Here is a 23234-nt window from a genome sequence, read left to right as displayed (position 1 = left end):
TAAGAATGTCGTCAACATACGAAGTAATGTTGTCACGAAGATAAACAGGTAACATTTCGTTTAAACTACAATGAATGCTGCAATAGGTACAGTAAGTCCAATCGGTAATTTCCAAAGTCACTTTTGGGTAAAACAGTCATATCCGGTTATTGTTCTTACTCACTAGATAGATTGATAGTCGAAGAGTTGTTTTGACAGATGCAAAGAATAGTAAAAGCGTAGGCAGCGGTACAGAAAACTAAAAGAGAAATAGCACCACTACAGCTCGGGGCCCTATGCTCGCTACGGCACATATTCACTTTAGAGTAGTGAATCCCCTGAGGACTTTAATAAGTTCAAACAGTAATTTTCGAAATCTCATTTAGGTAAGTAGTCAAATCCGGTTATTGTTTACTTATTGTCTAGATAGATTGATAGTCGAAGAGTTCGTTTGACAGATGCAAAGAATAGTAAAAGAGTAGGCAGCGGTACAGAAAACTAAAAGAGAAATAGCACCACTACAGCTCGGGGCCCTATGCTCGCTACGGCACATATTCACTTAGAGTAGTGAATCCCCTGAGGACATTAATAACTGCACATAATTTCTAGTTTGTGACTTTGTGGCACATCTGGCGGAAGTGCGTACATAAATTGATCTAGCCATGAACATGGATGTATGTCATTCTTAGAATTGCGGAAGATCTTAAGTTTCCGAACAGTCAAAAAGTGTTTATAGTCAAAGTTTTCGCATCGTGGCGACAAAGACCTACCGCGTCTGTCCCAGTCACAATGACGATTATTGTTAAATTCGCGCGCCTGGCGCTCTCTTGTTGCATCCCGTACACGAAACAAATTACTTTCTTCACACCCTTCTGCTAAACTAACACTTGTCAATTTATCTGAGATCTCCTCAACTCTTTCCGATGAGTCACTTAATTGTTCTTTCTGTTTATTTACGTCTTCTGTAAATGTCGCGACTCGGGTTTCGGTGTTGTCACATTTAGTAGTTAACTGTTCACATTGTTGCGTTAAGTTATTTATTCTGTCATTTGGTACGGATTCCTCGATTCTTTCAAATATTTCTTTCTTATCGTTTGCACGTTGTAAATTTAACTCTGAAAATTTTTGTACTATCACGCGATCTCTTTCTTCCTGTTCTCTATCCTGTTCCCTTTGTCTGATTTCTACTGCAATTAATCTATTATTGTGAGAATTCAGAATCGGTTGTACTTCTTCCCTGATTTCTTTCTTTAATTCATCTTTCATATTTTTGAAACATGTCCCTATTCGTGAATCTATCCGTGTTTCCAAAGTTCCCATCTCTGTTTTAAATTCAGATCCTAACCGAGTTTCCATTGTTCCCATCCGTGTTTCCATTGTTCCCATTTGTGTTTTAATTGTTCCCATCTCAGTTTTAATTGTTCCTATCTCTGTTTTTAATTCAGATTGAAAATTTAATATTACACTCATCAACTGCTCCATATTAAATTGTTCAGAATTCTTTTCGCCCCTAACATCTCCCGCAAAACTAACTTCCTTCGTCACAGTTGTAAGGCTATCTGTGTTCGATACTATTTCAGAATCTTCTGTCGTTAATCTCCGATTCTGTGAATTTTCCGATTGAGAAAAATTTTGAAATGGTTCCGGACTGTCTTCCCGACTTATTACATTGTTTTCCACTTCATTATCCATCATACAGTTTTCCTCTGTTGGCGAGTTCGCCATGTCAACAATTTCGTCCTCACTATTCATCATTTTTGCCTTTTTCATTGATCGCGTAATCATTTACAAAATATACGAAAGATTCGTCACTGTACGAAAATCACACACAATGACCCCTTATCTCCAACAATACTATTCACACGCAATGTCTCCCTCAAACACGATCAATCGAACAATTGAAATAATTGCACAAGATTGTCAAACGCGTATACAAGGCAATAAAAATTAAATTTTGAAAAATACCATTAGAAGAATGCCAATTACCAAATCTACACATTCAATACAGACTACAATTACTGAACTACAAATTACTACAACAATACTACAGTCTACAATTTTCACAATCAGAAGAATCCAAGGGACGATCCGAAGCAGCGGTCGCCACGTGCATGGGGGCTTATTTAAATAATCAATTGAAGATGTTTTTTTTTTTTGTTTTGTTTTAGTAACTGTATGTCCGATTACGTAATGTCTCGTAATCGGTTGGCCCTGACTAGTATTATTACGCTATCTGACTGCAACAAACAATGTAAGAAAATTTTCGTAAACACAGTTAATTAATTAAGTCCCCAGCAACTAAAAAACCTACAAAATCCAAGCACAAATGTAACTGTTCTGTATGTGGGAGTGTGACTCAACGTATGCATCTGGCACGGTTCTTTTCCAACAAGACAAGAATTTTTAAATACCAACTATACAGACGTGACAAAGGAAAATTAGAAAACTATAATTACGCAAGAAAACCAGAATTCCACTCTAATCCAAGAACACAAGCCAGATGCTTTGTTGACTGAACCTGTAGTGACACATTATTTCAGATAGACAATTAATAAAAAAAAACATTATAAATTTTACCTTCATATATATTGACGAAATGCACTCATTACAATAACATCTGCTATCTCTCCCATCAAATAACTGCATAAAACAAGGAGCAACACTCTTTACTACCACATCTCACTCCGACTTCACGACAATCACGAGCTCTTAACACACACTGTGCTCTCTACTAGCACTGACTGCCACGAACTCTCAACAACCACTGACTTCTACAATCTCATAACAAGCACTGTGGAGGCGGCTTAATAGTACTCTTTGGCGCACTCTCTGGCGCATTGGCACAGTGTAGCCACCTTTCACTGTTTGCCCAAGTTACATAACGGCTACGAGAAACGGGTACCTTCACCGTCAGGAGGCTGGACTGTGGTGCTCCACGGCGACGCCGCACTCCCGAATTTGAAGAAGAAGGTGTACAGCGTGGCATTGAAGATAGCCCGTCAACGAGTTCGCGAAGAACTGCGCGTGCAGTGGCTGTTAGTCACAGTACCGTCTTGGACGTCCTGCGTGAGCAACAATTAAATCCGTACCACTTACAAAAGGGTACACGCTATGGGTCCAGCAGACTTTCCACAACACGCCGCCTTCTGCACATGGTTCCTGCACCGTCGCATCAACGCGCCCCTGTTTCCACGTCGAGTTGTCTTCACAGATGAATGTAGGTTCACAAGGAATTCTGTTCCGAATGCTCGAAATAGCCATGTCTGGGAGGACGAAAACCCTCATGTCGCGTATGTTCAGGGATTTCAAGACAGGTTTGGAATTAACGTGTGGGCAGGTATTCTGGACGGTCATGAGATTGGACCATACCTCCTTCCATCCAAGCTCACGGGTCCCGCATACTTAGTCTTCCTACGACACGTAATTTGACCCGTTCTTGGAAGCTGTGCCATTGAATGTCCGTCAGGAATGGGGTTACAGCCTAATGGAGCACCACCTCACTTTTCACTGGCTGTCCGGAGACATCTCAACAGACGGTATGGTGAATGATGGATAGGCTGTGGTGGTCCAACTGCGTGGCCGCCACGATCGCCGGATTTGATCCCTATGGACTACTTCTTGTGGGATGGTATGAAGAGCCTAATTTATGAGACACCTGTAGAAACAGAGGAAGATCTGGCACGAGTTCTGGCCGCTGCACAAGACGCTGAAGAGACACCAGGTGGGATGGAGAGAGTGTGCCAGAACATGCTTCGGAGGTACAGTGTGTGTAACAACGTTCGTGGTCGCCACATCGAGCCGCTGCTGTAATGCATCGGTACGTTGCGGCTGGTGCCGTAGATGCTGGGTTCTTGTTGTTGTCGACTAATGTAAACCATAAGGTGTAAGTTGTAATGCAAATACGTAAGTAATAAAGGAACTAGTCAGTATTCTTTTCAAATGGATTGCAACAATTGTACTGGGTCACGCCTAAGTACATTCCTCACCTGGGTGTGGATGAGATAATCATCTGCATTGAAACCGTCGTAGAACGGAAACGATACGTTTCCGGACATGGGTTCCTATTCAAAATGTTATGTACTCACTACCCTCTACATGTCCTAGAAGTTTGTAACGGGAATTTCCGACCACCCAGTATGTGGGGGAGTTCCAAGTGAAAATAGAAATGAAAAGAAAACCTCGAGTACATCAGTTTGGTGCAAGTTGCAAGGGGTTGGGTTGGGTTGGGTTGTTTGGGAGAGGAGACGAGACAGCGAGGTCATCGGTCTCATTGGACTAGGGATGGATGGGGAAGGAAGTCGGCCGTGCCCTTTCAAAGGAACCATTCCGGCATTTGCCTAGAGCGATTTAGTGAAAGCCGGCCGGCGTGGCCACGCGGTTAAAGGCGCTACAGCCTGTATCCGCGCGACCACTACGGTCGCAGGTTCGAATCCTGCCTCGGGCATGGATGTTTGTGATGTCCTTAGGTTAGTTAGGTTTAAGTAGTTCTACGTTCTAGGGGACTGATGACCTCAGATGTTAAGTCCCATAGTGCTCAGAACCATTTGAACCATTTGATTTAGGGAAATCTCGGAAAACGTAGATCAAGATGGCCAGACGTGGGATGCAGATTGTAAGGATTTCACTGCTTCACAGGGCATTGCACTTTTCGGCTACAATAGGCGTAGAAGCTCTGATTCAGAAGGACTGAAGTGGAGTAGTAGTTCTTTCTGCGGCACCGACAGCATTTCCGTTGACTGCACAGCTACGCGAGAGACGGCACTTTTGACCCTCCCGCCAACGCGCTGTCTACCGCTCGCTCTTCTCCGTCGGCTGGCGCCACACATGCGCAACAGCAGAGGAGGCGCAAGTGATACGACCTCAGTGCACGCAGCTCTGGTTGGTCGGCGCATCCTTTTAAGTAGCCGCAACTCAGAGCGTGGCCAAAGATCAAGTGCATCTATAGACCTATGACCACTAATGAGGAAGACTGCAGTGAGGAATTATACAGGGTGATTCAAAAAGAATACCACAACTTTAGGAATTTAAAACTCTGCAACGACAAAAGGCAGAGCTAAGCACTATCTGTCGGCGAATTAAGGGAGCTATAAAGTTTCATTTAGTTGTACATTTGTTCGCCATTTCAGCCAATAAAGTTTTTGGTCCCTTTTTCTTCGAAGGTGCTACTGTAACTGGACTACAGTATCTGGAGATGTTAGGGATTGGCTGTTCCCTCAGCTCGAACAAGAAGCACAACAATTCATATTTCAGCAGGATGGAGCGCCACCACATTGGCACTTATCTGTCCGTAACTACCTGAACGTCAACTACCCGAGGCGATGGATCGGCCGCCAGGCAGCCCGTGACAGAGCACATCACTGGCCTCCAAGAAGCCCTGATCTTACCCCCTGCGATTTTCTCTTATGGTGGTATGTTAAGGATATGGTGTTTCGGCCACCTCTCCCAGCCACCATTGATTATTTGAAACGAGAAATAACAGCAGCTATCCAAACTGTTACGCCTGATATGCTACAGAGAGTGTGGAACGAGTTGGAGTATCGGGTTGATATTGCTCGAGTGTCTGGAGGGGGCCATATTGAACATCTCTGAACTTGTTTTTGAGTGAAAAAAAACCTTTTTTAATACTCTTTGTAATGATGTATAACAGAAGGTTATATTATGTTTCTTTCATTAAATACATATTTTTAAAGTTGTGGTATTCTTTTTGAATCGCCCTGTATAATTCCTCACGTCGCCACTGAACATTAGTAATATTCAGGGTCTTATATAGCGGTGGATCACCTAAAACATGCACCGCAAATATAGCGGTAATAGAAACGGCTATTGATGTGCGGTTTTCACAGAATGGATTGGTAGTCAGGACCTCGTATTGTTAGGGAATAAAGAGATTGCAATAATACTTATAAAGTGTATTTTTTGTGCAAACGTACTATAATATAATATGAAAAAATAAAGTTCAGATATATGGAGAAAATAAGATTAATTTCTCGGCGTGTCGGACACGCACAATAAGCTGAGCTATGCCTGTAAATGGGTAAAGAATGTAATAAAAGTTTCTCGCGCTTCCAGCCGCGTCAACTGGTTTAAAATCCACGAGCTTTCGGCCGAGTACTGTCTTCTACCTGCTGCTGCCGTCCCTATAAAGCCGCGCTGCCTTCCGTGACGTCACTGGTACCCGCTCCAGCACCATATATGGTAATGTTTGCGTAATGCGGCCGCCGCGCCCGCTTCGACCTTCCGATGGCCGTGCTTAGCTGCAGGCCGCCGTCTTTATTGAGCGTGTTGTCACAAATTTTTATTTGGATCACTTCTTTTTTATGCTACCCACAAAACTCTTAGTCCTTGTGATACTACACTACTGGCCATTAAAACGGCTACACCACGAAGATTACGTGCAACACACGCGAAATTTAACCGACAGGAAGAACATGTTGTGACATGCAAATGAAGCTTTCCAGAGCATTCACACAAGGTTGGCGCCGGTGGCGACACCTACAACGTGCTGATATGAGGAAAGTTTCCAACCGATTTCTCATACACAAACAGCAGTTGACCGGCGTTGCCTGGTGAAACGTTGTTGTGATGCCTCGTGTAAGGAGGAGAAATGCGTACCATCACGTTTCCGACTTTGATAAAGGTCCGGTTGTAGCCTATAGCGATTGCGGGTTATCGTATCGCGACATTGCTGCTCACGTTGGTCGAGATCCAGTGACTGTTTGCAGAATATGGAATCGGTGGGTTCAGGAGGGTAATACGGAACGCCGTGCTGGATCCCAACGGCCTCGTGTCACTAGCAGTCGAGATGACAGTCACCTTATGCGCATGGCTGTAACGGATCGTGCAGCCACGTCTCGATCCCTGAGTCAACAGATGGCGACGTTTGCAAGACAACAATCATCTGCACGAACAGTTCGACGACGTTTGCAGCAGCATGGACTATCAACTCGGAGACCGTGGCTGCGGTTACCCTTGACGCTGCATCACAGACAGGAGCGCCTGCGATGGTGTACTCAACGACGAACCTGGGTGCACGAACGGCAAAACGTCATTTTTTCGGATGAATCCAGGTTCTGTTTACAGCATCATGATGGTCGCATCCCTGTTTGGCGACATCGCTGTGAACGCACATTGGAAGTGTGTATTCGTCATCGCCATACTGGCGTATCACCCGGCGTGATGGTATGGGGTGCCATTGGTTACACATATCGGTCACCTCTTGTTCACAATGACGGCACTTTGAACAGTGGACGTTACGTTTCAGATGTATTACGACCCGTGGCTCTACCCTTCATTCGATCCCTGCGAAACCCTACATTTCAGCAGGATAATGCACGACCACATGTTGCAGGTCCTGTACGGACCTTTCTAGATACAGAAAATGTTCGACTGCTGCCCTGGCCAGGTCATTCTCCAGATCTCTGACCAAGTGAAAACGTCTGGTCAATGGTGGCCGAGCAACTGGCTCGTCACAATACGCCAGTCACTACTCTTGATGAACTGTGGTATCGTGTTGAAGCTGCATGGGCAGCTGTACCTGTACACGCCATCGAAGTTCTGTTTGACTCAATGCCCAGGCGTATCAAGGCCGTTATTACGGCCAGAGGTGGTTGTTCTGGGTACTGATTTCTCAGGATCTATGCACCCAAATTGCGTGAAAATGTAATCACATGTCAGTTCTAGTACAATACATTTGTCCAATGAATACCCGTTTATCATCTGATTTTTTCTTGGTGTAGCAATTTTAATGACCAGTAGTGTAGATGTCTCGTCAAATGCAATACGATGACCGTTTTCTAATGCATGCTCTGCTACCGCTGAGTTCTCTGGGTACCGTGGACGAAAACGTCTCTCGTGCTCTACACCGCGGTGTTCAATGGTACGCACAGCCTGTCCGATATAGAACTGTCCACACCCACATGGTATTTTATATACTCCTGGCGTACTGAGGCCTACGTCGTCTTTCACAGGTCTCAAGAGTTGTCGAATTTTTGATGGAGCCCTGAAGATCGAATCGATTTTATGCCTCTTTAGGAGCCGGCTTATCTTTCCTGTTATTGAGCCAGAGAACGGCAAGAACACAAACTTCTTCGAGTCCTCCTCGGAGTCTTCCTGCCCGCGTATTTTCGGAAAGATAGCTTACGAAATCTGGCGGTTGTTGTAGCTGTTTTCCTTGAATACTTCCCGTAAGTGGCTCAGTTCCTTCGGCAAGTCTTCAGAACCTGATACGGTTTCGGCTCGATGCACTAAGGTCCTCAGAACAGAACGTTTCTGCGACGGATGGTGGTAGCTGTTAGCGAGCACGTATCGGTCTGTGTGGGTGGTTTTCCGGTGAACGCCGTGGCTGAGACACCCATCTGCTTTGTGGCAGGCGAGGACGTCAAGGAACGGCAAGCAAAAAATGGTTTAGTGGCTCTGAGCACTATGGGACTTAACTTCTGAGGCCATCAGTCCCCTAGAACTTAGAACTACTTAAACCTAACTAACCTAAGGACATCACACACATCCATGCCCAAGGCAGGATTCGAACCTGCGACAGTAGCGTTCGCGCGGTTCCAGACTGTAGCGCCTAGAACCACTCGGCCACTCCGGCCGGCGAACGGCAAAGCACCATCTGTCTCTGTCTCCATCGTGAACTTGATGATGTCATGGATGTTGCTGATGTGGTCCAAGAACCTTTTCATGTTAGTTTCACATAAACGAAATAGTCTTTCTCTTGTTGTAGATTTACGCTTACCAATTAATAGTACTACGTCCGATTGCCGTATCCACCTACAAAATCTTGACCGTGTCCATAATGTTGTAACCGGATTTTCGTGATAACTCCGAAGTACACAGGTGGGCTTCTTGGATTTTTATATATTGCAATACTACTTGGCATAATGACTCATACAACTACACTGGTAAAATAATGCTATATTCTTCCTCTGCAAATTAAAAATACAGACTTTTTACTTATTCTCACAACCAAAATGGCTAACGCCGATTACGCTCTAAAATAATGTACATCTACCTTCGTTCATTAACAGAGGGCGAGTCCTTCCTCTTACCGAGTAACAGGAAAAACATCTTATGTTTTTAACATTTGGGAATCAAAAATATATGAAGGTAGGCGCAGGCTCTACGCTAGGCTACCGCTTCACCTTTTCTCTTTGCCTTTGAAGGAAATGAAAACATAAAAGCAAGAAATGCAAAAGGTACATCACAATACACTTTTCTAAATGAAACAATGATTATTCACATTAACAAACTAAAAACAGGGCAAATTAACGGCAGTGGTGTTTGTTGCTGGATTCTAGTTCGAGTCGTTTATGGAACATCGTATTGTACAAAGTTTCCACATCAACACTTGTTTGCGCCATTCAACCTGCGTAGTTGCTAAAGTGCGCATCATTTATGTTGGCGGCCGAGTTTAGGTTCGTTCTGCGCATCTGACGTCACAAAACACAGTCAGCCAATGAACAGAGTACGACGTTGCCAGATCTCGACTGCAGTGCATAGCACGGACGAGTGTCTTCAGTTTTAGAAACGTTCAGTCATAAATAAAGTGATAGAACAAAAGCAATGTCTTGATAGCAGACTTTCTTTTATAGAAAGTTTGGAAAAAGCCCAATTGCTTCATAATCTATTAATTAATTAAACCAAACAAGCAATAAGACTCCTAATTCAGGCGATAGCAAGGAAAGGTGTTTGTATCAATCTCACGAACTGCTTTTTCGCAATAAAGAACAGCCGTAATTGTTTATTTCCTATTGTACTTCGACGAAGCGTGAGTAATTCATAGTAATACCAACAGTATTTGTCAGTATTTTGCGTGACGAGTTAGAGTCCTCATGGTGTTCTGCAATCAGACAAGCTGTGTTAGCGTAACGGTTAAGGCGTTTGGCTTCTACCCAAAATGTTATGAGTTCAAACCTTGTGCGCTGCTTAATATTTTCATTATTTAAAAACAATATCGAAGTGCCTTACTTCACGAATTATATTCGTTTGAATGCAATTTTTTTGAAATTTCTAGTGCTTTGTCTCTTCATTAACCCTTTCGCTGCTGCAGACACGTGCTCCCCGCATTCCGCGCTGTGCGCGATTTTGTCATCACTGCACTGCTCGCCTGTGCAGACACATGGTGTTCCCACTGCTTTGACACACTTATCATTCGATTTCACAAAAACTATTTGGCCCAAAAATTTGATTTTTACACGTCTTCTTGACTGATACCTTCCCCCCATAAATTTAATTTTGTTTCGATGTTCAACGCAGTTATTATGCAGCATTACATGTAGTAATTTTATATAAAATTTAGGTACATTGTCCACATTTCATTCCCAACATTGTGGCAACTAAAATCGACCATATGGAATGTATACTGTATGGACTTTTACCTCTGCAAACTCTTCAAAATTTCGTGCAATGGTTTACTATATTTAATGCTGCATAATAACTGCGTTGAACATCGAAACAAAATTAAGTCATTTATGGGGGGAAGGTATCAGTCAAGAAGACATGTAAAAATCTAATTTTTGAGTCAAATAATTTTTGTGGAATCGAATGATAAGAGCGTCAAAGCAGTCGGAACACGATGTGTCTGCACAGGCGAGCAGTGCAGTGACAAAATCGCGCACAGCGCGGAATGCAGGGACCCCGTCTTTGTAGCAGCGAAAGGGTTAATGCGGCCGTGGTGGCTTTACTTCATGAACTGCGCGCTCCCCCCTAAACGTAAGCTTGCGAACTATGCTATACTATGGTGCTGCTCCTATTGGCGCGTGCGTCGTGTGCAACTGGCAACGCAGCAATCTCCCGCGTCTGGGCGGGCATGCGCGAGCCGCCAAGATAAAAGAATTGAACTATAGTTTCGACGTTGTTATGTTCGCTTACAGTGTACGTGTGTGTTCCCAGAGTGCACTGCGACTTGGTGGTCAGTGCGTGGCAGTCCAAGCAGTAAGTCGCGAGTGGACAATGGGATCTACATGCGCAGAAAAAGTCGATATGCTCATGTTGTATGGAGAGTGTAGGAAGAATGGAGTTCATTCTTGTATGGTGCATGCAGCAAGATACCACAATAGACGTCAATCATCTCGGCAATTATTTATCAAACTCTTCAACCATTAACAACATAGCAGAAGCAAACAAGTGACGACAGAAGAGGGGCAAACTAATTATCCTGTTGCTGTTGCAGTTGATCCGCACGTTAGCTCCCGTGCAATCGTACGAGGAAGTGGCATGAGTGTGAGAAGTGTCTCACGTATTCTCTTCATCGACATAGGTTGCATCCACATCACACCTCTCTCCATCAAGAGCTGAATGGAAACGATTATGAGAATAATCGTGTTAAGTTCTGTACATAGGCATTAAGACAGGATACTCTAGATGTATCATGTATCTCGTTTAGCGATGAAGCCACATTTAGCAATCATGGCCAGATAAAATGCCGAAACATACAGTATTCGTCTGTCGACAATCTACGTTGGCTTCGCCAGGTGGAACGTCAGCGTCCATGGAGAGTAAACGTGTGGTGTGAGCTAGTGAACCATCAGCCCATAGACCCGTTTTTCAAAGGCGCAACACTGAACGCGCCCAAGTATCGCAGCCTCCTAAAAGACCATCTTCCACGGATGCTACTACATGTATAAGTACTACAGCATATGTTTCCGAATAGTTTCCAAAGTGTTGGACTTGACGCAGAGCGCCTGTACCTTGGCCGGCAAGTTCCCTGGTTTTGACGCTTGAAGACTCTTTTCTGTGCGGAAAGCTTAAAGGTGCTGTCTACAAGGACACACCAACGACACCCGACGATATGCAACGACGTATTACTGCAGCCTGCTCGGACATCTGCGCTGAAACGCTAGCAGGTGTGCAGCAGTCGTTCCATACCAGACTGCAAGCGTGTATTTCCGTCGCCTGTGGTCATTTGGAACACAACCTGTGATGGTCCGTTGTCTCGTTGCCGGTCAGAATCCACTTACGAAACTAGTGTATGCATTTGTGTTGTTCTTTACTGTGTGCTGCCACCGGTACTACACATGTGTCGATGTGGGGACTTCTCAAAATACGATACCTCGTAAAGGATCGCACTAGAATCCTGCAACAAACACCACAAGCTCTGCTGTGCATCTGTTCCTAATCAGTGCACAATCCTTTACACATGGCAACGAATGAGGAACCCACTTGACACTCCTTGGGGATTTTCAATTTTTTGATATCCTAATCGTATTTTGCCGATGTATTCGCATGGTGTAATCAAATTTATAGACGACATGCGCCGGGAACAGTTTCTCTAATCTGAAGATGTCCATCACAGGCGAAACGGTTCATTGAAATTTGAAAAATAAAGACCTCCGCAACCAACGCTGTATCAATATCTCACATTAAAAATACGTGATACTTGTTATATACTTCACGAGGTTCAAATTAGCACTACGCGGCGCTCCGCTTTCTTGTCACGGCGATTGCGCGCTAGGCAGGAAGGACTGTACACACCGCTCTCAGAAGCGGTTCTTCGTGCGACAAAAACGAGTAACTTCAACAATTAAAAAAAAAAAAGTTTGCATTGCGTCTTAGCACTTAAAACTGTGACACTCCATTTTTTCGCTGTATTCTTACTACGTAAAGAATTTCAGGGTGGGTATCGGCGTGTTGGGTTGGACCATTCCCTTGTAAGTATGTTGTATTCGAATGTACTATATGTTTCAGTTGCTTTGAGTCTTGTATCTTCGATGCAGCAAAATGTCTGTGGTCTGTGGCAGCAGTAAGAAAAAGCTGTGGTGTTTGTCTTTTCCTCACAGTCGTTACGAAATGCGCCAAGTTACTCCAAGAAGGCAGCTAATGTGTTTGTCTGCCTAGTGGAAGCTGCTAGTCTTATTAACAGGCAGGTAAACAGCAATTCTTTACGTCCAGGTTCTCTGGTTTAGAATGCTCGTGCAGGGCAGCAATACAAACAATACTTGTCATTATGTTGTCAGGTCTTTCTTTATTTTTCTGTTAATACGGAATACCGCTTATTTAAAACAGTCTACAGTGTTATGATAGCTTTCGGATAAGTTGAAGAAACTAAAAACTATGACCGTCTTGGAAAAAAGTGGGACAAAAGAAGTGATGGCAGTTGAAGGAGTTACCGGTCAGGTTTGACGGCATGGCTCTCAACAATGTGTTGTACGTGCAGCTTAAAAACGTACTGGGATAGAGACGGAAGAAAAGTGGCAACCAGGGGCAACAGATGAGACGCTAGAATTAATCAGGAATCAACTGCAACGCAAAAAAGTTCAAATTGGACAATAACGATACAGATGACTCAGAAACGAAATTTTCCGTAAATATAGAAAAAGCTAAGAAAGAGCGGATGGAGGAAAGATACTGTGAGATGGATATACGGGGTTTTCAAAAAGTCTCTCCGCAGTGCCTTCTTATTGTTAGTCGCGCGTGCCGTATGCCGCAGCGAATATACCGAAATGGAACTCAGTGACATACAAGTTGTTAATTTATTGAATATTCATTTTTACTTACATATTTTCACATTAAATGTTGAAAGTGTCCCCACTGTTGGTGAATACACAATTCAATTCGTCTAATCATGTTTCCAAACACAAGCAGTAACATTTCCTATGTAACAGAAGCAGTGAAAGTGGATATTAAAGTTTTCAATTCTTCGATGGATTTTGGACGGTTTTTACAGACAGCTGCTTTCGCTGCACCCCAGAAGAAAGTCAGGTGGAGGCCAAAGTCCCTGTGAAATTATGCGATCACCAAAAACATCAGCAAGCAGTGACACTGAAACGCGAGCTGTATACGCGGTTGCACCATCTTGTTGAAAACAACCGTTCAGTATTTCACTTAACACAAGTTCTCCTATGAATGGGTTCAGAATATCACTGCAGTATCTTTGTTTCGTTGAAATACATGGGACCCACAATCCGGCGTCTAGAAATTGCAATTCAAACTCCTATTTTCACAGAATGAAGTGGTTCCTCATGAATATACAATGGATTTGCAGTACCCCACATACGAGAATTTTGCGAGTTCATGTACCCGGATAAATGAAACCACTCCTCATCAATGAAAAATGTTTCGTTAAGAATATCCCTTCCATTTTGTTGAACGAAATTTTTTAACCATTGACAATAGTGCAGTCTCTTGCCATGATCAGTATTTTTCAGTTCTTGTACGATTGTCACTTTGTATGGGAAAAGTTCTAATTTTTTCCTTACAGCTGTATGGGCCGTTCCGACACTAATATCGATTTCCTAGGGGAGTTTTCTTACTGACTTGTTGGGACTCATGGACATTTTATCGGAAATATCGAGTAGTTTATCCTCAGACAAAACGCTAGGACGACCACTTCTCGGTGCATCTGTCACTGAACTCGTACTTCGAAATTTGTTAATCAGATCTCGCACAGTATCGCGATGTGAGAGTGTTGTCTCCGGAAAAACTGAATTAAATGTTTGACGAACTGAAACTGTGTATTTACCGCCAGCTTTGAACACTTGTTCGACTAAAAACACACTTCCTTCAATGGTTAGCATTTGAACAGTGACAAAAACGAACAAAGGAACTAAACTTGAACGTTCAGGTCAACACGCAACGACACACACCAACGATACTACTGACGCTGGCTGAGATAAAAAAAAACAGTGGAATGTTGGGAGCGTCCACTTGAAGGGAAGTAACCCAGGCAGGCGAACAATCATACGGCACGCGCGGCTAACAATCATACGGCACTGCAGAGAGACTTTTTGAACACTCCGTATAAATGGAACGCGGTTACGTAGATGTTGCACATAGGCTAAAAGAATGCACTTTACTGAGTATAGAACTTGGAGCACGATAATTAGAGACGAAAATGGTACATGGGCCACGGAAGCACAAAATGAGAGCCGAAAATGGAAACAATACTTGGAGAACATAGTTTTCCCAAAGGAACTGACGCCAACTAAAAATGATGACACGGTGGGATAATATGATGGTGAGATTGAATACTTACTTTTCCGGATTTTAAAAAGCTTTTCACGAATTTGGAAAAAGCAAATGACAAAGCATTGGTGAAATATCTGCGGAACTATTTCAGTCATCAGGGCAAAGGAGGGAGCAAGAACTACAAGCTTGTCAATGAAGTACGTGTAACTGACGAAGTTCCATCGGGTTTTCAGAATAGTGTAATTACTACGCTTCTGAAGAAAGCAAGAATGGATATATGTCTTCATTACTAGTGACATACACAACGACAATACTCGTCTGCATTATCGGCGAATGGAAGAGAATATTAAAAATAGAGCAGGAAAAGATCAATTTGCTAGTAGGAGAATTAGGTGTACTCGACACACGATTTTTGTACCGTAGGTAATAACGGGGAGAAGTAATTTTTGAGATACCGTAACATCCAAATGCACCAAAAATAAACGCAAAGTTCATCTGTTTAAAAAAGCACATAAAAATACGCTTGACGCCAAATCTAAGAGACAGTTTCCACCCCTTCCGATCGGTTTATGTGAACGCAGACAATCTGCGGTCTCAATTCAGAGAGATAGTATCGACGGCAGTTCAGAGACATACGCGACATAAATCAATAAGAGATGTTACTGATCCCCCCGTGGTTCACAGAACGGGTCAGAATACCGTTGCAGAAGAAAAGAAAAGAGCACGCCGACTTTAAAACATCGCAAAATCCTCAAGATCGGCTAAATTTTACAGAAGCTCGAAACTCAGCGCGAACTTCAATGCGAGAGGCCCTTAATGGTTTCTACGATGAAACTCTGTCTCGAAATCTGGCAGATCAAAAGAGATTCTGATCGTATGTAAAGTAGACGTAGTGGCTGTATGCAGGCAAGACCTTCACTGCGCGATAACAATGGTGGTGTCACTGATGGCAGTGCCCACTGAAGCAGAGTTTCTAAACATCTGAAGCAGAGTTGCTAAACACGGTTTTCCGAAACTCCTTCAGGAAAGAAGACGAAGTAAATATTCCAGAATTCGAATGTAGAACAACTGCCAACTTAGAAGTAGATATCTTCGGTGTAGCGAAGCAGCTTAAATCACCATAAAGGCACGTCCTCCAGTCCAGATTGTATACCAGTCAGGTTCCTTTCAGAGTAAGCTGATACACTAGCTCCATACTTAGCAATCATATACAGGTAAAACTGCTCGCTCAACAAAAGATTCCTATCTACAACTTGAAAATTGCGCAAGTCACACCAGTACCCAAGAAAGGAAATAGGAGTAATCCGCTGAATTACAGACCCTTCGCTAACGTCGATTTTCAGTAGGGTTTTGAAACATATTCAGTGTTCGAACATCATGAATTACCTCGAAGAAAACGATTTATTGACAAACAGTTAGCAATAATTCAGAAAATATCGTACTTGTGGAACGCAACTAGCTCTTTTTTCTCACGAAGTGATGACTGCCATCGACACGGGATATCAGATTGGTTCCATACTTTTAGACCTCCAGAAGGCTTTTGACACCGTTCCTGACAAGCGACTTCTAATCAAACTGAGTGCCTTTGGATTATCGTCTCAGTTATGCGACTGGATTCGTGATTTCCTATCTGAAAGGTCACAATGCGTAGTAACTGACTGTCATCGAGTAAAACAGAAGTAATATCTAGCGTTCCCCAAGGAAGTATTATAGGCCCTCTGCTGTTCCTGATCTACATAAACGACATAAGAGACAATTTGACCCGCCCTTTTAGACTGTTCGCAGATGATGCTATCATTCACCGTGTTATAAAGTCATCAGATGACAAAACAAATTACAAAACGATTTAGACAGGATATCCGTAAGGTGCGAAATGTGGCAATGAACTCTAAATAATGAAAAGTGTGAAGTCATCAACATGAGTACGGAAAGAAACCCGCTGAATTTCGGTTTCATTATAAAAAGCACAAATCTAAAGGCTGTAAATTCAACTAAAGACTTAGGAATTACGATTACATATAACTTAAATTGGAACGGTAATGTTGAAGCTGAAGTAAACAAAAGACTGCGATTTGTTGGCAGAACACATAGAAAGTGCAACAAATCTGCTAGAGAGACTGCTTACACCAGGCTTGTCTGCCGTCTTCTGGAGTACTCCTGTGCGGTCTAGAATCCGCATCAGATGGGACTGTCGGAGGAGAACGAAAAATTTAAAGAAGGGCAGGTCGTTTTGCGCTATTAGGGAGAGAGCGCTACTGTCATGATACGTGAACTGGGGTCCAATCATTACAACAAAGCCGTTTTTCGTTGCGACAGGACCTTATCGTGAAATTTCGATCACCATCTTTCTCATCCGATGGCGAAAATATTCTGTTAGCGGCCACCTACATGGAGAGAAAATAAGAGAAATCAGAGCTCACGCAGAAGGATTTAAGTGCTCGTTTTTCCCACGCGCCGTTCGAGAATGGAACGGTAGGGAAATAGCTTGAAGATGCTAGAATGAGATTTTCACTCTGCAGCGGAGTGTGCGCTGATATGAAACTTCCTGGCAGATTAAAACTGTGTGCCGGACCGAGACTCGAACTCGGGACCTTTGCCTCTCGCGGGCATGTGCTCTACCAACTGAGCTACCCAAGCACGACTCACGCCCCGTCCTCACAGCTTTACTTCCACCAGTCCCAGTGGTAGAGCACTTACTCGCGAAAGGCAAAGGTCCCGAGTTCGAGTCTCGGTCCGGCACACAGTTTTAATCTGCCAGGAAGTATCAGCTTGAAGATGGTTCGATGAACCCTCTGCCAGACACTTAATTGTGAACTGCAAAATAATGATGTAGACGTAGATGTAGATAATGCAAAACTGCATGCTGCCCATGCTGTCCTGGCGTACTTCGATACGGACCGTCTTCGACTGTTGCTTTGGTCATCACGTTCTCCATTATCACTCACCCACTGAAAACACCTGGTCGTGGGTTTCTGGCAGATTGGCCACCACCACTGCCAGTCACAGCAGTTAATGGACTGTGGCACAAAGATGAAGCAGGACGGGGGGACGTACTCGGATCTGTAGCCCCAGCTCAGCTCGACATGATATACATCCAAGGTAGAGCCACTGTTGCTGCCATAGGTGGCAACCCTGTGTACTATGTTTCACATCCTGTATGACTCCTTAATCACCTACAAATTTAACAAGGTATTCTTCTACTATTCTATACACCAGCGGTTCCCAACATTTCTAAGGCCAGCACCCCTCACTGCAATCAGATATTAGCTAGCAATCCCCTCCCCCCCCCTTTCTCGATCTTCATCAACAATGGCGCTTAATTAACTTTAGAATGAAAGACAACTTTCTTTTAACACTTTCATTTTTAAAATAACTGAATATAAGTGATATGCAGTTTTTCCAGTTGTTTTCTTGAGGACTACACCACTGTAGAACTGTCAAAAAATCATTTCCTTATTAGTTTAGAAGATGCTTCGAATCTTCTAAAACACGAAGCAAAAAGTCTAATCCCTCAAAAAAATTATTCCATGGAATTCCGAGCTCCTCCTCTAGAGCTTAAGATGACCCGGAACGACCTATCTGCGTCAACTCAGTATCCCTGTAGCGTCTGGGTAGTCAAAAGCATTAAGTTGACGACGTATAGAAGTTTGGGTGTGGCTGAGAGACGCGCACGGGTAGCCAAATAGTAAAACGACTGCTCGGGATAAGCAGGCAATCTGGGTTCGAGTCCCGCTTATGCTCACAATTTTATTGTAGTTGGAGATTCTACAGCTGATGGTTGTCCATATTCGCAACTGCGCATACATTTGATAAAATAATATATTAGCTTGGCGTATCCAAGAGTCAGGACGTGTACGAAAAAGACAATTACGCTTCGAATCTCGGTTTTTGTGTGTGTTGACTTTTGATAGTTTATTCGCGATGTTACAAGAAGGCGGTGTTCTGGAACTAACATCGGCTCTACGAGTGCCTCCTGGGCTGACAAGGTAACTTGTCCTTTTCCCCGACACGCCAGATCAAGTGCTGCAGGGAACCCCCTTGAAACTAGCAACCACCTTGGTGAATCAACTGTGTGCATGAGGGGAATGCCAGGTATCCTACTAGATTTAATGGAGAAGGAACCCGTTGCAATCAATGTAAAAAGGTTTCCCTTACAACTATCAAAGGAATTGTAGATCTGGCAAGGCATAATTTACTCAGTAAGACAATAGTGAAATTAATGATCCGACAGGAAAACAAAAATTATAAAAATAATAATGGGTCTAGCAACTTCTGCTGTACAATTAAAGTTTATAAACTGACAATTGAGTACAAAACAAAAACAGAAGACAAAACCCACAACAGAGGTGCTATGGAAGAGGACACCTACATTTAGCATCAATAACTTCGCGGCTATTTCAACCATTAATTAATGACATGAGTGAGACTTCCTGGCAGATTAAAACTGTGGACCTGACCGAGACTCGAACTCGGCACCTTTGCCTTTCGCGGGCAAGTGCTCTACTAACTCAGCTTCCCAAGCACGACTCACGCCCCGTCCTCACAGCTTTACTTCTGCCAGTACCTCGTCTCCTACCTTCCAAACTTTACAGAAGCTCTCCTGCGAACCTTGCAGAACTAGCACTCCTGAAAGAAAGAATATTGCGGAGACGTGGTTTAGCCACAGCCTGGGGGATGTTTCCAGAATGAGATTTTCAGTCTGCAGCGGAGTGTGCCCTGATATGAAACTTCGTGGCAGATTAAAACTGTGTGCCGGACCGAGACTCGAACTCGGGACCTTTGCCTTTCGCGGGCAAGTGCTCTACCAACTCAGTTACCCAAGCACGACTCACGCCCCGTCCTCACAGCTTTACTTCCGCCAGTACCTCGTCTCCTACCTTCTAAAGTTTACAGAAGGTCTCCTGCGAATCTTGCAGAACTAGCACTCCTGAAAGAAAGAATATTGCTGAGACATGGTTTAGCCACAGCCTGGGGGATGTTTCCAGAATGAGATTTTCAGTCTGCAGCGGAGTGTGCGCTGATATAAAACTTCGTGGCAGATTAAAACTGTGTGCCGGACCGAGACTCGAACTCGGGACATTTGCCTTTCGCTGGCAAGTGCTCTACCAACTCAGCTACCCAAGCACGACTCACGCCCCGTCCTCACAGCTTTACGTCTCCCAGTACCTCGTCTCCTACCTTCCAACCATTACAGAAGCTCTCCTGCGAACCTTGCAGAACTGGCACTCCTGAAAGAAAGAATATTGCGGAGACATGGTTTAGCCACAGCCTGGGGGATGTTTCCAGAGTGAGATTTTCACTCTGCAGCGGAGTGTGCGCTGATGCGAAACTTCGTGGCAGATTAAAACTGAGTGCCGGACCGAGACTCGAACTCGGGACCTTTGCCTTTAGCGGGCAAGTGCTCTACCAACTCAGCTACCCAAGCACGACTCACTCCCCGTCCTCACAGTTTTACTTCCGCCAGTAGCTCGTCTCCTACCTTCCAAACTTTACAGAAGCTCTCCTGCGAACCTTGCAGAACTAGCACTCCTGAAAGAAAGAATATTGCGGAGACATGGTTTAGCCACAGCCTGGGCGATGTTTCCAGAATGAGATTTTCTGTCTGCAGCGCACTGTGCGATGATATGAAACTTCGTGGCAGATTAAAACTGTGTGCCTGACCGAGACTCGAACTCGGGACCTTTGCCTTTAGCGGGCAAGTGCTCTACCAACTGAGCTACCGAAGCACGACTCACGCCCGGTACTCACAGCTTTACTTCTGTCAGTACCTCGTCTCCTACCTTCCAAACTTTACAGAAGCTCTCCTGCGAACCTTGCAGAACTAGCACTTCTGAAAGAAAGGATATTGCGGGGACATGGCTTAGTCACAGCCTGGGGGATGTTTCCAGAATGAGATTTTGACTCTGCAGCGGAGTATGCGCTGGTATAAAACTTCCTAGCAAAGGTCGCGAGTTCGAGTGTCGGTCCGGCACACAGTTTTAATCTGCCAGGAAGATTCATATCAGCGCACACTCCGCTGCAGAGCGAAAATCTCATTCTAGAATGACATGAGTGATTATTCGAACTGTTACCCCTCACAAGAAAAAAAACTGAACAAGAATGCTCGTTCTGCACCTTTGAACTTGCACACTGGATAGATAGAAGGAATCCCCATGAATTTAACCGTTCCAACAAAAAGATTCCTCTCCAAACTACTCCACGCTTCTGTACCAATCTCTCGCACTGCAGCGCCGTCTCAACCACCGTTGCATTGCGTTCGTGGCGACCGACGGCGCGGCTTTGAGCTCCGCCGGGTGACGCATTAGGCGTGGGCAGCGCGGCCCCTACAGTGGCGGTGCTTGCAGGCGCCGCCCTCCATCATAGCACCTGTTTTCCCGAAAGAAAAACTTAAATATTCAAACACGAATGGCCACGTCACTTGCCGTCCCGGAATAAGACTGCCAGTCCTCGCCTCTCTGGCTTCCCATCTAAGCTTGCAGCAGCATTCACGTCCCTCCCTCGTGGCCAATCCTAGGGCCTCCCAACGAAGTGTTAACTGTGGACCAACCAATCAGCAGCTTCTGCACGAACCAGCGGGCGGCTGGCCCGAATCTCACGGTGCAGCGGTTGTTCCACCTGCTCGTAAGATATCTGGAAACGGGAACGGAAATTTTAAGCGTCTACATTCCAACAGAAGACTCCGAGCCTGTATTTCCCTGAGTATTCTCGAGACGATATAATTTTGCCCAGCAAGTCGTGCAGAGGAATCAGGTTACCTTCCATTCAGAAGTCTTTTGTTGCACGCAGCGACTATTAGACTGACTTGTAAATTATAGATTGTAGCGATCAGTCTTCCTTTTTAAATTTTATTGGCAGATCTAAATTTCAGCTAGAAACTAGCCATTCTCAATGCACTATCACTTTCGATCAATGCATGTAATGCCTGTTGGTCGGGCTTCATCCACAGTTCCTAGCCATTCTCAAAGTACTACCATTTTTTATCAATGCATGTAAAGCCTGTTGGTCGGACTTCATCCACAGTTCCTAGCCATTCTCAAAGCACTACCATTTTTGATCAATTCATACAATGGCTGTTGGTCGGGCTTCATCCACAGTTCCTAGCCATTCTAAAAGTACTACCATTTTTGATCAATGCATGTAATGCCTGTTGGTCGGACTTCATCCACAGTTCCTAGCCATTCTCAAAGTACTACCATTTTTTATCAATGCATGTAATGCCTGTTGGTCGGACTTCATCCACAGTTCCTAGCCATTCTCAAAGCACTACCATTTTTGATCAATTCATGCAATGGCTGTTGGTCGGGCTTCATCCACAGTTCCTAGCCATTCTAAAAGTACTACCATTTTTTATCAATGCATGTAATGCCTGTTGGTCGGACTTCATCCACAGTTCCTAGCCATTCTCAAAGCACCACCATTTTTGATCAATTCATGCAATGGCTGTTGGTCAGGCTTCATCCACAGTTCCTAGCCATTCTCAAAGTACTACCATTTTTTATCAATGCATGTAATGCCTGTTGGTCGGACTTCTACATCTACATCTACATCTACATTGATACTCCGCAAGCCACCCAACGGTGTGTGGCGGAGGGCACTTTACGTGCCACTGTCATTACCTCCCTTTCCTGTTCCAGTCGCGTATGGTTCGCGGGAAGAACGACTGTCTGAAAGCCTCTGTGCGCGCTCTAATCTCTCTAATTTCACATTCGTGATCTCCTCGGAAAGTATAAGTAGGGGGAAGCAATATATTCGATACCTTATCCAGAAACGCACCCTCTCGAAACCTGGCGAGCAAGCTACACCGCGATGCAGAGCGCCTCTCTTGCAGAGTCTGCCACTTGAGTTTATTAAACATCTCCGTAACGCTATCACAGTTACCAAAAAACCCAGTGACGAAACGCGCCCCTCTTCTTTGGATCTTCTCTATCACCTCCGTCAACCCGACCTGGTACGGATCCCACACTGATGAGCAATACTCAAGTATAGGTCGAACGAGTGTTTTGTAAGCCACCTCCTTTGTTGATGGACTACATTTTCTAAGCACTCTCCCAATGAATCTCAACCTGGTACCCGCCTTACCAACAATTAGTTTTATATGATCATTCCACTTCAAATCGTTCCGTACGCATACTCCCAGATATTTTACAGAAGTAACTGCTACCAGTGTTTGTTCCGCTATCATATAATCATACAATAAAGGATCCTTCTTTCTTTCATCCACAGTTCCTAGCCATTCTCAAAGTACTACCATTTTTTATCAATGCATGTAATGCCTGTTGGTCGGACTTCATCCACAGTTCCTAGCCATTCTCAAAGTACTACCATTTTTTATCAATGCATGTAATGCCTGT

Source organism: Schistocerca piceifrons, chromosome 8 (assembly GCF_021461385.2).
Source record: "Schistocerca piceifrons isolate TAMUIC-IGC-003096 chromosome 8, iqSchPice1.1, whole genome shotgun sequence".
Taxonomy (NCBI): Eukaryota; Metazoa; Arthropoda; class Insecta; order Orthoptera; family Acrididae; genus Schistocerca; species Schistocerca piceifrons.
This window is presented reverse-complemented; position numbering follows the sequence as displayed.